The sequence below is a fragment of the Schistocerca nitens genome, chromosome 10 (assembly GCF_023898315.1).
Source record: "Schistocerca nitens isolate TAMUIC-IGC-003100 chromosome 10, iqSchNite1.1, whole genome shotgun sequence".
Taxonomy (NCBI): Eukaryota; Metazoa; Arthropoda; class Insecta; order Orthoptera; family Acrididae; genus Schistocerca; species Schistocerca nitens.
In genome coordinates this window covers 5,322,501-5,339,185 of record NC_064623.1, presented here as the reverse complement: position 1 = coordinate 5,339,185, position 16,685 = coordinate 5,322,501, and positions in this window count along the sequence as shown.

Here is a 16,685-nt window from a genome sequence, read left to right as displayed (position 1 = left end):
AGTCCCAAGAATTTGGTGGTTTCGACTAACGGAAGGATGGAGATGTAAGGGCAGTGGAAGAAACTCCTTATGACGCCAGTAGTTCGATTTCTTCGCTAGAACACAAAGCTGTGGAATGAAGACGACTGACATCGTTGAAGTCGTCGCTCAAGTAAGCAGGTCCGTTGAGAGCTGCAGTAGACCATCGACGAAAACAGAACACGAGGTGCCTGCTATGGCAAATAGGGCTACGCTCAGCACCGATCCATAAGGCGTCCCGTTCTCCTGAATAAAAGCGTTCAACAACGCCAAACGCACAAGTGTTTCGAAAACCCCATTTTTTAGAAATTCCTGAATAAAATGGGTCAGGTAGCCTCGGAAGCCCCACGTACATCGTACAGAGAATGCCCGTCCACCAGCAGTTATCGAAAGCACTCGCCAAATAAAAAAAGACAGCTCCAGTCCGTCATCTCCGCAGAAAACCGTGTGTAGTGTGGGTCTACAGGGTGACGAGGTGGTCGAACGCAGGGTGGTGCTCGGAAATCCACACTCAGCATTTGTTGGCAAATTCCGAGAATCGTCCCCCAACGTACCAACCGAACACTGATCATGCGTTCATCACGTTGCAGACACTGCCGGTGAGGGAAGCTGTGTGAAAGCTGGAAGATGTTTGTCCTCCAGCGGCATCCGCCGAGCCGAGAGAACGCGCAGCAGAGCAGCACTTGTCTGGTAAACTGGAAATTAATGTAGTCCCTGTTTTTTGTTCACGTGCTTCTGCAAAGAAGTGAACTGCACGTGTGCATTTTACTGAGCAGACTAGTGGTCAGAAAATTAATCCTGGTTTTTTGTGAATATTCTTGTGTAGCGCGGCTTCCCAGTGTACATTTTCCCGTCGCCAGAAACTCCGTCACACCACTAAGTTTTAATTTTGTGCTAGTAGGCAACACACAGTCTAGATCAGTGTATCCTAGTTTGAATATTTATCTCGTGCAGTAACTTTCCGGGAAAAGAGATTTCTAATAACCGGTATCTGTAAATACAATAACTTTGGTAAAGAAATTTATTTCTGTTTAATAACTTGCGGTCTCAGAGTACAGTGGGAAATCTGCACAGCAACTTTTAGGGTTACTTTATTCTCCTTTGGTATGTTTTCAAACTCTGTAATGCCATTTGGCACCCTACATCTATTTTATAGACAGTACGGTATGTCTAGGGACTCTGCTCGTTGTGAGCGGACACAAGCAGAGTTGGCTGCTGTCCATAAACAGCTGGAAGCTGCGTTGGCTACCGTCGACAGACATCCAGCTGGTGCTCGAAGTTGCGGTGATGTCAGGGCGCCAGTGAAGAGACCTGCGACACCTTTGATGCCACTGGAATCCCCTGGTGACCCGGACGTCACTGCGCTTTCGATAAGCAACATCTGACCGGTGCGTTCTGACTCCATAGTGGGTGGCAGACAGTGGTGGGTTCGCGTGTCACTGGGCGGAAGGCGAAAGAGGGAGCAGGCCGTGCGGCTGGCTCCCTACGTCTTAAAAAATGTTCAAATGTGTGTGAAATCTCATGGGACTTAACTGCTAAGGTCACCAGTCCCTAAGCTTACACACTACTTAACCTAAATTATCCTAAGGGCAAACACACACACACACACACACACACACACACACACACACACACACACACACATGCCCGAGGGAGGACTCGAACCTCCGCCGGGACCAGCCGCACAGTCCACGACTGCAGCGCCTGAGACCGCTCGGCTAATCCCGCGCGGCCCCTACGCGTTAGCAACAGATACGAGGTGCTACCCAGTGTTGGTAACTGAGCCAACACGGGATGCCTCTCCTGCTGGGCCAGCGGTCGCTTCTCCCACCCAGTCCGAGGCTGGGTATGCTTGTCATTGGGAGCTGCAACGTTAGGCGGGCGATGGAGCCCCTGAGGGGGATAGCAGGCAAGAAGGCGGGAAGTAATTCCGGTGTGCATTCGGTATGTTTCCCGGCAGATTTCGTCCGTGATGTGGAGGCGGCCCTGCCGGTGGCTATCGAGCGCGCTGGGTGCACCCGGCTGCGTGTAGTGGCACGAACGACGCCTGCCGCTTGCGTTCTGAGGCCATCCTCGGCTCCTTTCGGTGGCTGGATGATTTGGTGAAGGCAACTAGCAACCCACGCAGGGTGCAGGCTAAGCTGTCCATTTCTAGTATCGTACCGATGGTTGATCGCGGTCCTGTGGTTTGGAGCAGAGCGGAAGTTCTAAGCCAGAGGCTGAGACGGCTCTGCTACGGTATCTGACGCGAATTTCTCAACCTCCGCTATAGGGTGCAGAAGTGTAGGGTTCCCCTTAATAGGTCAGGCGTGCACTACACGCAGGAAATGGCTAGTGGGGAAGGGGCGTGCGTGTGGAGTGCACATGGGCCTTTTTTAGGTTAGAGAACCTCTCCCATGGGAGCAAAGACGATTTGCCTGTTAACTTAGCCACAGCGACCTCAGAGAATCTGTTTTCGCAAATCAGAGATGGAAAAGATTACTAGGATTTTAGTAAACTGCAAGACCATCCAAGGAAGATCCCAGAGTTAGTATCGCTCACTGAAAGTTATAATATTGGGAACACAAAGCTGGTTGAAAACAGACGTCAATGACAACGAAATCCTAAGTTCAATTTGGAATATTTATAGTAAGGATAGGTTAGTCGCCAATGGTGGCTGCGTGTCTATTGCAGTAAAAAATTCGATAAAATCTAGTGAGGTTATAACGTATACCGAATGTGAATTAGTATGGGTGAAATTGAGTATTAGAGGACGGTCAAAAGTGGTGTTCGGATGCTTTTATAGACCACCTGGCTCAGCATCTGTAGTTTTAGAGTGCTTCAGAAAGAACTTGCAGAATATCATTAGTAATTTTCCTCGTTATGCCGTTATAATAGGAGGTGACTTCAACTCGCCAGGTATAGATTGGGAGTGTTGATGCCATCAAAACTGGTGCCAGAGACAGGAAACCGTGTGGCATTGTTCTGGATGTCTTGTCCGAAAATTACGTTGAGCAGATAGAGAACCAACTCCTGAGGGTATCTTAGACCTCCTGGCAAAACACCTGAACTTATCGAATCAGTTAACGTACAGGAAGTTATCAGTGATCGTAAGGCTGTGACAGCATCTATGACGACGGGTCCTACAAGGGGTGTTAAAGGTAGGAAGATATTTGCTCAGCAAGGGTGACAGGGTACAAATTTTAGAATATCTCAGCAGTCACCATCGAATATTCGGTGATGAGGACGAAGATGTGGAGAACAAATGGAAAAAGTTCAAAGGCATCGTTCAATGCGCCCTAGACAGGTATGTTCGGAGTAAGGTTTTAAGGGATGGGAAAGATCCACCATAGTTTAATAGCCGTGTTATAAAAGCGCTACGCAAACAAAGAGCACTTCACCTCAGATTAAAGAGAAGTAAAAACCTAGCTGAACGAAGGGAAAATGACGGTAAGGAAAGCAATGGGAGAAGCGTTCAATGATTTTGAAAGTAAGACGTTGTCAACCGACCTGAGTAAAAACCCTAAGAGATTTTGGTCGTACGTAAAATCAGTAAATGGGTCAAAAATCATCTATTCATTATCTCAGCGACCACACTGGTACCGAAACGGAAGATAACAGAGAGAAGGCCGAAATACTGAATTTGGTCTTCCGAAGTTGTCACACCGCGGAAGAACGTAACCATGTCCCTCCTTTCAATCGTCGTACGAACATCGAAATGGCAGATATTGAGATAACCGATAGCGGAATTGAAAAGCAGCTACAATCACTCATTAGCGGAAAGGCGTCCAGATGAGATACCTCTAAGATTCTATAAAGATTATGCGGAAGAACTTGCTCCCTTCCAGCAGTAATTTATCGTAGATCGCTCGAGCAATGAAAGGTACCTAACGACTGGAAAAAAGTCCAGGTAATTCACGTTTTTAACTAAGGCCGTAAGACAAATCCACACAATTAGAGACCTATATCGCTGACAAGGCCCCGGAAGTAGACAACATTCTATTAGAACTACTGATAGCCTTGGGAGAGCCAGCCCTGACAAACTACCATCTGGTGAGCAAGATGTATGACACAGGCGAAATACTCTCAGACATAAAGAAGAATATAACAACTCCAATCCCAAAGAAAGCACGTGTTGATAGATGTGAAAATTACTGAACTATCAGTTTAATAAGCCACGGCTGCAAAATACTAACTCGAATTATTTACAGGCGAATGGAAAAATTGGTAGAAGCCGACCTCGGGGAAGATCAGTTTGGATTCCGTAGAAATATTGGAACACGTGAGGCAATATTGACCCTACGACTTATCTTAGAAGAAAGATTAAGGAAAGGCAAACCTACGTTTCTAGCATTTGTAGACTTACAGAAAGCTCTTGACAGTGTTGACTGGAGTACTCTCTTTCAAATTCTAATGGTGGCAGGGATAAAATACAGGGAACGAAAGGCTATTTACAATTTGTACAGAAACCAGATGGCAGTTATAAAAGTCGAGGGGCATGAAAGGGAAGCAGCGGTTGGGAAGGGAGTGAGACAGGGTTTTAGCCTATCCCAGATGCTATTCAATCTGTATACTGAGCAAGCAGTAAAGTAAATAAAAGAAAAATCCGAAGTAGGAATTATAATCCATGGAGAAGAAATAAAAACTTTAAGGTTCGCCGATGACATTGTAATTCTGTCAGAGACAGCTAAGGACTTTGAAGAGCAGCTGAACGGAATGAGCAGTGTCTTGAAAGTAGGATATAAGATGAACATTAACAAAAGCAAAAGCAAAACGAGGATAATGGAATGTAGTCGAATTAAATCGGGTGATGCTGAGGGTATTAGATTAGAAAATGATACGCTTAAAGTAGTAAATGAGTCTTGCTATTTGGGGAGCAAAATAACTGATGATAGTCGAAGTAGAGAGGATATAAAATGTAGACTGGCCATGGCAAGGAAAGCGTTTCTGAAGAGAAATTTGTTAACATCGAGTATAGAAATAGGTGTCAGGAAGTGTTTTCTGAAAGTATTTGTATGGAGTGTAGCCTTGTATAGACTGTAGCCATGTATGGAAATGAAACATGGACGATAAATAGTTTGGACAAGAAGAGAATAGAAGCTTTTGAAATGTGGTGCTACAGAAGAATGCTGAAGATTAGGTGGCTAGATCACACAACTGATGAGGAGGTATTGAATAGAATTGGGGAGAATAGTTGTGGCACAACTTGACTAGAAGAAGGGATCGGTTGGTAGGACATATTCTGAGGCATTAAGGGAACACCAATTTAGTATTGGAAGGCAGCGTGGAGGGTAAAAATGGTGGAGGGAGACCAAGAGATGAATGCACTAAGCAGATTCAGAAGGATGTAGGTTGCAGTAGGTACTGGGAGATGAAGCTTGCACAGGATAGAGTAGCATGGAGAGCTGCATCAAACCAGTCTCTGGTCTGAAGACAACAACAACAACAACAACAACAACAACAACAACAACATCGTTGACGTGAATCTGTTGTAGAATTATGGAACATGGTTCGTTCTCAAGAATTATGACGTTTTTGGAAAGTGAAAGTCTCTTCTACAAAAACATGGATTCCGCAAACAGAGGTCCTGCGGAAGTCAGCTCGCTCTATTCTTCCATGAGATCCACAGCGAAGTGAACAACGGCGCTCAGGTTGATGCCGCATTCCTTGGTTTCAGTAAAACATTTGACACCGCCCGCATTGCCGTTTAATGAGTGAACTACGAGCTCACGGAGTATCAGAGTCGACTTGCGATTGGTTTCAAGACTTTCTTGCAGACAGAACTCAACACGTCGCTCTTAGTGGAACTAAATCGACAGACGTAAAGGACGGTTGCTGTTCACAATATATATATATATATATATAGATGATCTACTAGAAAGTGTCGGATGCTCTTTAAGGCTATTGGCAGATGATGCAATTGTCTACACGAAAGTAGCAACGCCAGAAGGTAGTAAGAATTTGCAGAACGACCTGCAGAGAATTGATGAATGATGCAGACTGAACGTAAATAAATGTAACATGCTGCGCATAGATAGGGAAAGGAATCCGCTACTGTGCAGCTACACTGGTGATGACAAACAGCTGGAGACAGCGTCTGCAGTGGCGTAGCTATCAAGAGCGACCTTAAGTGCAATGACCATATAAAACCGATAGTGGGAAAAGCAGACACCAAACTCAGATTCATCGGAAGAATCTTAACGAAATGTAGCTCATCCACGAAAGAAGTGGCTTGTAAGGCGCTTTTTCGCCCCATTCTTAAGTATCGTTCATTTATCTGGGATCCGTATCAAGTAGGATCGATAGAGGAGAGAGAGAAGATCCAACGAAGAGCGGCATCGTTTAGATGGCGAGAGAGCGTTGCAGAGATGCTAAACAAACTCCACTGGCAGACGTTACAAGAGAGGCGTTGTGCATCACGGAGACATTTGCTATTGAAATTTCGGGACAGCACTTTTCAGGAGGAGTCGGACAACATATTACTCCCCTCCCCTCCCCCTCCCCACATACATCTCGCGTATTGGCCACGAGGAGAAAAATCGAGAAATTAGAGTCAATACAGGGCCTTACCGACAATCATTCTTTCCACGCACTATTAGCGAGTGGAACAGTGTTGGAGGGATCAGACAGTGGTACCGAAAGTACTCTCCGCTATACACCATTAGGAGACTTGCGGAGTATGATGTAGATGTCCTTACCAGGCTTGGGTGTGAGGACTACAATGGCTTCACACATGTGACTGGGAAACGTGCGTCCAAATGCGATCATTCGTACGAAGGGGAAAGTGCTTGCCGTCAAGAGATGGGTGCTGATACGTCTGACCGTGAATATCGCCTGGTCCTGGAGCAGAGGATAGTGTTCCATCATACTAAGAACGGTATTCTAGCATTCGCGATTCTGAGAGGGAAAGGTATCTCCCGGGCTGCCTCCGCTCGTTTCCAAGAAAGGAAGGCGGGATAATGACGGGCAGAGCTCGAGATCTCTTCAACTATCAATCCAAGGTGTTTGAAATATCGATAGTGTCCACAATGACATCGTCACCAGTCAGGCCAGCAACTGGGAGATGTACCGTGTCTCAAACAACAGAAGAGGGAGTAGAACAGTAAAAGAAGCAGTATAAAAGATCCATCTAGCTTTCTTGCAATATCTGATAATTCTACAAAACTATACCCGCAACTTTATAACGAATACGGTTCTCCTTTTCGGGACGGTGTTCGAAGTCACTGAGGGCACGCCTTCGCGCCTCGCAGCATTCCTCAGCCCACGTCACGCGTGGTAGGGAAGAGGCTCGGGGAATTCAACACTCTGCGGCGGTAAGACTAGTATTCGCAACGTGCTCTACTTGACCATCACTGCTGTGGAAACGTTGATCGTCGAAGGGTTTCAGCGGAGAGTGGAGCTTCCAGTCACCTTTAATAAGTTTCCAGTTGGTCCTACACACAGATCAGGCGTGAGTGAGCAGACGAATTGCGCACTGGAAATGGTCGCTCGAGTATGTGCCTGAGGGGACGGACCACTCTGGACTGTGGGCAAGCTGTGCCGTACAGTACAAGAGATGCAGGTGCGAAGAAGTGTGGTTGGAGTCTGAAAAATGGCGGAATCACCTGTGCTGAGACTAGTGAGAGTAAACTGGTTGCGAATATCTGTCAGGAGAGAGCCTCTCTGACAGGTTCCCAGAGAGCTCCAAACGGGATGGTGGGTGTTCAAGTCGCCACCTAGCAGAAAGGGTTGAGGAAGCTGAGTGGTAAGCTGGTGATATGTAGATATTACAAAGGGAAAAGGTATAACTGGAGAGAGAAAGATTAACAGCAACAACTTGTACATGGATATTCAATGAAATAGTTTGACTAAGGATGTCGTCCCAAATAAGCGTCGTGACGCCCCTCTCAGATGGAGTTCCTTTCTCAGAAGGGAGGTCGAAACCTGCTGCAGTGAAGTGTAACAAGTTGAAGTGGTCTTTAGGGCGTAATTTCGTTTCTTGGAGACATGATAGTGGGAATTGTGATCGTAATGGCTGCTGTTAGTCTGCCCTAATGATCTGATGCCACGAATTTTGCGCCGGAGATCAGCCATATTGCATTATAGGAGATCTTTCTGCTAGGAGGAGAATTAGATCAGTGGCTGCGTAGCACACTACTACTACTACTACTACTACTACTACTACTACTACTACTACTAGTAGTAGTAGTAGTAGTAGTAGTAGTAGTAGTAGTAGTAGTAGTAGTAGTGCTGTGAGGCTGGAGGACCTTGTTAAATTTTGTCTACAGAGCCACCAGTAACCTACGTGGATCTGTCAGCTGACTCCAGGGTGGAGAATCAGTTGGTAATCCCCACTGGTGAAATGGATGTCGAACCGACAGAGGTGCTGCACGGTGTCACTTTTGTAGAAGATCTCCGATTTGGGGAAGAGGAGTAATGTTCGACCGCTTAATACCTTTGGGTCTGCCAGACGTGAACCCAGACGTTCGCTGACTTTATAAGCGCAAAATGTCATTCTGGGAGTACTCCGTTTTAAATTTCCGTGCTTCTGGTTGCATCACAATGACTTCACCAGTGTATGCTAAGGTTTTTTGGTGTGGAACAACTGCAGTGATCAGAGGTGAGAATGTCACCTTAGAACTAGGCGATGTCAAAACCGTATAACTGACTTGGAGGTCGCGGGTCTGCGTGGCTGTATTTCTTGTGGGCTGTGATTTACCAACAATGGTACTGTAGCTCCTGGACAGTGGTATGCAAGGCTTTTGGCTAGGCGACATTTTGCGAGCGACACGGAGTGGCACCTTTCCCTTCACTCGGTCTCCTGAATGGCTTGCTCATTGAGGTACAGTAGGCACTTGCGGGATGAAGTGGCACGGTTGCTAGTGGGGAGGAGAAGATGGGTAAACCCCTGATTAACATCCGAGTCACAAGTTACACATTTGGCAGAGTCTTTACAGGGCACGCAGGTACGGTTATAACGCTGACTTTGGTAGCAACACATTGGGTTCAATGTGTAGGATCTCTCATTGATGGCTTCATCTTGATCTACAATGCGAGCTCCACTCGATTAAACGTTAAGAGGGTGAGGGTAGGCATTAATCCTGCATCAACCTTCATAACCTGATGGACTGTGGCTACACCTTGATCAAAGAGAAAATAATGTACATCTACTTAAGTCATTCTATCAACCAGCCCAACTACATGAAGAATTCGGTGTTTTACGAGCCTCTACACGAACGGGGTATCTGTGGAGAAGCATAGCTTTAAGATTTTGGGCTTAAAAGGCACTGTGTCTCACGAAGCAAAGCTCCATTGCTTAAGCGAGAGCAGCACTTGTGTGCGTGCAGATGTGTCACACCTTGCTGAATGATGAATGGGTTCAATGTAACCTTCTGACCACCTCCTGTGCATGATACCGCGGCGAAGCGGGATGCAACTGGAAGATTTGTCGTGTGTGTGGTTGGTTAGTTGACTGAAAGAGGGGACGGGAAGGGACCAGACTGCAAGGTCATCGGTCCCATGTTCCCGGTAAAATAATTACATAACGGAAAAACGAAAAGAAAGGAGACATACAACAAAATAACAGGAGAAAGGAAGAACCCGAAGAGTAACATAAGGGTAACCAATACTACTATGGACAGAACAGGAAAAGAAAACCAGAGAAGCAAGAAACACGTAGAAGGGGTAAAAACAAGAGGGCAGATGACCGTGGCTGTCCGACCACGAGAATAAAAAGGAAAATCCAGCCACCCTGCGACACATTAAAACATTCACCCTAAAAGCATTAGAGTGCAAACAGAAAGGGTATGCGCTAAAACTTATATAGAATGATACAACCCACCGTCACGTATAAAACGTAAAACTAAATTAGTCGAAGCATCGTTAGCTAAAATTAATGGCAACGAGTGCGGTAACTGAAGATTGTCGCAGGGCAGCCACAGAAGGAGAGTTCATCAAGATATTGGCCACTGCCAGCCGGGCGCCGCACCGAGCTAGATCATCACGTCGCAGGAGGCAGACGTGTGTCGCGCAAGTGTGGCCAAGGCGGAGCCGTCGGGGAACCACAGAGTGTCTGCGAGAGGCCCGCACGGAGGACTGCCACACATTCGTAGTCTCCTTAATGGCAGAAAGTTTGTTGTGCATACTGAGGCTATACCATTTCGTCTCCCGAAACCGCAAAACCTTGCGGCGTAGCACTGAACGCAGGTCAGCTGCAGAGCAGCCGGTCTCCATAAGCGGTTTCCGCGTTGCCTGTTGTGCCTGCCCGTCAGCAAGTTCATGAAGTTCATTGCCCGAGACTGCGACGTGACCTGCGGTTCCGACAAAGACCACTGAACGACTGGAGCGTTCCAGAGCATAGATGGACTCCTGGATGGTCACTGCCAAAGGATGACGAGGGTAGCACTGATCGATAGGTTGTAGACTGCTCAAGGAGTCATTACACAGAAGAAACGCCTCTCCAGAACATGAACGAATGTGCTCCAGAGCACGAGATATAGCCACCAGCTCGGCCGTGAAAACACTGCAGCAATCGAACAAGGAATACTGTTCAATATGTCTTCCACGGACATACGCGAAGCCAAAGTGAGCATCAGCCATCGAGCCGTCAGTATAAACCACTTAGTGGCCTCGGTACGTGTCAATCGAGAGGAAGTGGCAGCGGACAGCCGTGGTCTTAACTGAGTCCTTAGTGCCACGTGAAAGGTCCAGCCGGAGCTGCGGCCTGGGTGAGCACCATGGACGTGTACGTGAATGGACCTCAAATATAGGCGGTTAAGGTAAGGACTCCAGTTCGGAAAGAAGGGATCGGACACGAACCGCAATTGAAAGCCCTGACCTGAGCTGCCGATGCGGGAGACGAACCGCCGTGGGTGACAATGAGACTGTGATTCGGATGCGCAAGAAAACTACGAACGTGTGCTACGCAGCTGTCGACCAGTTGTGAACGCGTAACCTGCAATGGAGGGCCTCGGGCCTCCACAAGGGCACTGCTCACCAGACTACTACTAGAAGCTCGTGTCGCCAGGTGGACGCCACAGTGGCGCACTGGGTAGAATAAACGAAATGCTGAAGGTGCCGCCCAACTATAAACCGTACTCCCATAGTCAAAGCTGGACTGAACAGAGGCTCAGTAGAGCTGCAGCAGCGTAGAGCTATCTGCACCCCAGTTGGTGTTGCTCAGACAGCGGGGGGCACTGTGGTGCTGCCAGCACCTCCGCTTAAGCTGACGAAGGTGAGGAAGTCAATTGGGCGTCGAAAACCAGTCCTAAGAATTGGTATGTCTCCACTAAAGTGAGTGGATCGTCATTAAGGTTTGTTCTTGTGGTCTTCAGTCCTGAGACTGGTTAGATGCAGCTCTACATGCTACTCTATCCTGTGCAAGCTGCTTCATCTCCCAGTACCTACTGCAGCCTACATCCTTCTGAATCTGCTTAGTGTATTCATCTCTGTCTCCCTCTACGATTTATACCCTCCACATTGCCCTCCAGGACTAAACTGGTGATCCCTTGATGCCTCTGAACATGTCATACCAACCGATCCCTCCTTCTAGTCAAGTTGTGCCACAACTATTCTCCCCAATTCTATTCAATACCTCATCATTAGTTATGTGATCTACCCATCTAATCTTCAGCATTCTTCTGTAGCACCACATTTCGAAAGCTTCTATTCTCTTCTTGTCCAAACTATTTACCGTCCATGTTTCACTTCCATACATGGCTGCACTCCATACAAATACATTCAGAAACGACTTCCTGACACTTAATACTCGATGTTAACAAATTTCTCTTCTTCAGAAACGCTTTCCTTGCCATTACCAGTCTACATTTTATATCCTCTCTACTTCGACCATCATCAGTTATTTTACTCCCTAAATAGCAAAACTCCTTTACTACTTTAAGTGTCATTTCCTAATCTAATTCCCTCAGCATCACCCGACTTAATTCGACTACATTCCATTATCCTCGTTTTGCTGTTGTTGATGTTCATCTTATATCCTCCTCTCAAGACACTGTCCATTCCGTTCAACTGCTCTTCCAAGTCCTTTGCTGTCTCTGACAGAATTACAATGTAATCGGCGAACCACAAAGTTTTAATTCCTCCTCCATGAATTTTAATTCCTACTCCGAATTTTTCCTTTTGTTTCCTTTACTGCTTGCTCAATATACAGATTGAATAGCATCTGGGATAGGCTACAACCCTGTCTCACTCCCTTCCCAACCGCTGCTTCCCTTTCATGTCCCTCGATTCTTTTAACTGCCATCTGGTTTCTGTACAAATTGTAAATAGCCTTTCGCTACCTGTATTTTACCCCTGCTGCCTTTAGTATTTGAAAGAGTATTCCAATCAACATTGTCAAAATGTTTCTCTAAGTCTACAAATGCTAGAAACGTAGGTTTGCGTTTCCTTAATCTTTCTTCTAAGATAAGTCGTAGGGTCAGTATTGCCTCACGTGTTCCAAGATTTCTACGGAATCCAAACTGATCTTCCCCGAGGTCGGCTTCCACCAGTTTTTTCCATTCGTCTGTAAAGAATTCGCGTTAGTATTTTGCAGCTGTGACATATTAAACTGATAGTTCGCTAATTTTCACATCTGTCAATACCCGCTTTATTTGGGATTGGAATTATTATGTTCTTCTTTAAGTCTGAGGGAACTCGCCTGTCTCCTACATCTTGCTCACCAGATGGTAGTTTTGTCAGGGCTGGCTTTCCCAAGGCTGTCAGTACTTCTAATGGAATATTGTCTACTCCTGGGGCCTTGTTTCGACTTAGGTGTTTCAGTGCTCTGTCAAACCCTTCACGCAGTATCATATCTCCCATTTCATCTTCATCCTCTTCCATTTCCATAATATTGTCCTCAAGTACATCGCCCTTGTATAGACCCTCTATATGCTCCTTCCACCTTCCTGCTTTCCCTTCTCTGTTTAGAACTGGGTTTCCATCAAAGCTCTCGATATTCATACAAGTGGTTCTCTTTTCTCCAAAGGTCTCTCTAATTTTCCTGTAGGCAGTATATCTTACGCCTCGTGAGATCTCATTTTTGAGACGTTTGTATTTCCCTGCTTCATTTACTGAATTTTTGTATTTTCTCCTTTTATCAATTAAATTCAGTATCTCTTCTGTTACCCAAGGATTCCCACTAGCCCTTGTCTTTTTACCTACTTGATCCTATGCTTCCTTCACTATTTCATCCCTCAGAGCTACCCATTCTTCTTCTACTGTATTTCTTTCCCCCATTCCTGTCAATTGTTCCCTTGTGCTCTCCCTGAAACTCTGTACTACCTCTGGTTTAGTCAGTTTATCCAGGTCAATCTCAAATTCCTACCTTTTTGCAGTTTCTTCAGTTTTAATCTACAGTTCATAACAAATACATTGTGGTGAGAGTCCACAGCTGCCCGTGGAAATATCTTACAATTTAAAATCTGGTTCCTAAATCTCTCTCTTAGCATTATATAATGTATCTGAAACCTTTTAGTATCTACAGGGATCTTCCAGGTATACAACCTTCTTTCATGATTCTTGAACCAAGTGTTACCTATGATTAGGTTATGCTCTGTGCAAAATTCTACAAGGCGGCTTCCTCTTTCATTTCTTAGCCCCAATCCATATTGACCTATGTTTCCTTCTCTCCCTTTTCCTACTCTCGAATTCCAGTCACCCATGACTTAAATTTTCGTCTCGCTTCACTACCTGAATAATTTCTTTTATCTCATCATACATTTCATCAACTACTTCATCTGCTGCGCTAGTTGGCATATAAACTTTTACTACTGTAGTAGACGTGGGCTTCGTGTCTATCTTGGCCACAATAATGCGTTCACTATGCTGTTTGTAGTAGCTTACCCGCACTCCTATTTTTTATTCATTATTTAACCTACTCCTGCATTACCCCTATTTGATTTTGTATTTATAACCCTGTATTCACCTGACCAAAAGTCTTGTTCCTCCTGCCACCGAACTTCACTAATTCCTACTATATCTAACTTTAACCTATCCATTTCCCTTTTTAAATTTTCTAACCTACCTGCCCGATTAAGGGATCTGGCATTCCACGCTCCGACCTGTAGAACGCCAGTTTTCTTTCTCCTGATAACGACATCCTCTTGAGTAGTCCCCGCCTAGAGATCCGAATGGGGGACTATTTTACCTCCGGAATATTTTACCGAAGAGGACGCCATTTAATCCTACAGTAAAGCTGCATGCCCTCGGGAAAAATTACGGGTGTAGTTTCCCCTTGTTTTCAGCCGTTCGCAGTACCAGCACAGCAAGGCCGTTTTGGTTAGTGTTACAAGGCCAGATCAGTCAATCATCCAGACTGTTGCCCCTGCAACTACTGAAAAGGCTGCTGCCCCTCTTCAGGAACCACACGTTTGTCTGGCCTCTCAACAGATACCCCTCCACTGTGGTTGCACCTATGGTACGGCTTTCTGTATCGTTGAGGCACGCAAGCCTCCCCACCAACGGCAAGGTCCATGGTTCATGGGGGGGGGGGGGTCATTAAGGTAAAGTTTGTTTCTGGATGAACGGTACGGCGCCGACATAAATGCATGACACACGGCTTTGCGGCTGAAAACTGGAAGCCGTGGGCTAGAGGCCAGGACTGCACCTTGTGGATGGGTCCTTGTAGGCGCCACTCAGCAACACCAGTCTTGGTGGAGCAGTAAGAAATGTGGAAGTAGTCTGCATACAATGAAGGTGAGACGGATGGCCCTACAGCTGCTGCTACACCATTAATGATCACTACAAGTAGAGAGACTCAGTACAAAGCCCTGCAGGAGCCCCTGGATATGGGGGGGGGGGGGCATTATGGGAGGCACCAACTTTGACACGAAGTACGAGGCGACAGGAAATTTTGGTTAACAATCGGCGACCCCACTCATATAATACGTCAAAGATATTATGTCGCCTGGTGGTGTCATATGCTTTTCATAAATCACAAAAGACGGCAACCAGGTGTTGGCGTCTGGAAAAGGCTGTTTGGATGGCAGACTCGAGGGACAAGATTATCAGTGGTAGAGCGACCCTGGCGGAAACCACCCTAACATGGAGGCAGTAGGCCACGTAACTCCAGAACCCAACCCAAGACCCACCATATGCTCCAGCAGCCTGCTAAGAACGTTGGTGAGGCTGATGGGTCGATAGCTATCCACATAAAGCGGGTTTTTACCGGGTTTGAGCTCCAGAAGGATGGTGCTCTCCTGGCACTGCATCACACCAGATCCGGTTGAAGATGAGATGTCGGTTGTAGTCAGATGAGAGATGTTCAACCGTCTGACTGTGGATCTGATCTGCCCCAGGAGCTGTGTCGGGACAATGTGCAAGGCACTTATAAGCTCCCACTCTGTAAATGGGGCGTTATAGGGTTCACTGCAGCGTGTAGTGAAAGAGGACATTTCCTTCCAGCCGCCGTTTGAGTGTGCGAAAGGCTGGGAGGTAATTCTCCGACGCAGAGGCAATCGCATTTGCGTCGGTACATAACTCGCCATTTGTAACACTGGGGACAGCTGTTGGGGCCTCGTACCCGAAAAGACGTTTGATCTTTGTCCATACTTGGGAAGGTGACGTGTGGCACCCAATTGTTGTCTGATAAGGTTGTGAACACGGGTACGGAGCCGTTTAAAGGCTATGAGGTGCTCCAGGTAAGGATGCCGCTCATGCCGCTGTAGAGCTCACCGACGATCCTTAAGTGCTTCAGCGACCACCAAGGGACTGCATTATGCCTCTCGCACCCTGAAGAGCGAGGGATCGCGTTTTCTGCCGCAGAAACGATTGTTGTAGTCACCTGCTCAACAATCACATTACTGTGTGGGGGAGATTGAACAGTGACAGGAGAGGCTTTACTTCTGCCAGTACCTCGCCTCCTACCTTCCAAACTTTACGGAAGCTCTCCTGCGAACCTTGCAGAACTAGCACTAGCAAGCCAAAGGTCCCGAGTTCGAGTCTCGGTCCGGCACACAGTTTTAATCTGCCAGGAAGTTTCATATCAGCGCACACTCCGCTGCAGAGTGAAAATCTCATTCTGTGTTCAAATTGTTACAATTTGTTAAGTTCAAACAGCGGAAATTTTTCTTGCCTGGTGGTTGCTAACGCCCCAGTTACCTGCCCTGGAGCTAAGTGCATGTAACGGCAGTTTACGTTTCCTAACCCTGCCGCTGCTGTCCGGTAAGGCGTGTAGTTCTGGCAGCTTTCTTAATTGTAGGCCGTTTATGATTCTTCTACTCTGGTGGTAGTGATTCCTTTCTCGTTCCAGGCACTCTAAGCACAGTATTCTGGGGACGCAGTGCAGACCGCCGGTTCTGGCTTTGACGTGTTGTTCCATTGTTGCATTTGGTTTATCGGACGTCAGTTAGCTCCAGCAAGATTATCCTTAGTCATACGTTAGACTGCCACTAGTCTGAGTTACCATCTTGTGAAGTGAATGCAACCCCTGGCTGCCTGTCTCATCGCTCGTGAAAGTGTTTGTTGCTGGACCTTTTCAGAGGTCGATTCATGGAGCACCGTCGTGGCCCGTTGGTTCTTGTAAGACGTGTGGTCTAAAAGCATGTCTGATGGCCAGTAGTTCAGTGTAACAACGCTCCTTCAGTCCACGCCTTCTGCGGGTGTAGTATCCCTCAGTACCCTTTAAGGAACTTATGTACTGGTGTTTGTGTTTTATTAATGTATTATTTATTACAATACCTTGTAATGCCTACATTAGAGGTTATATGTGT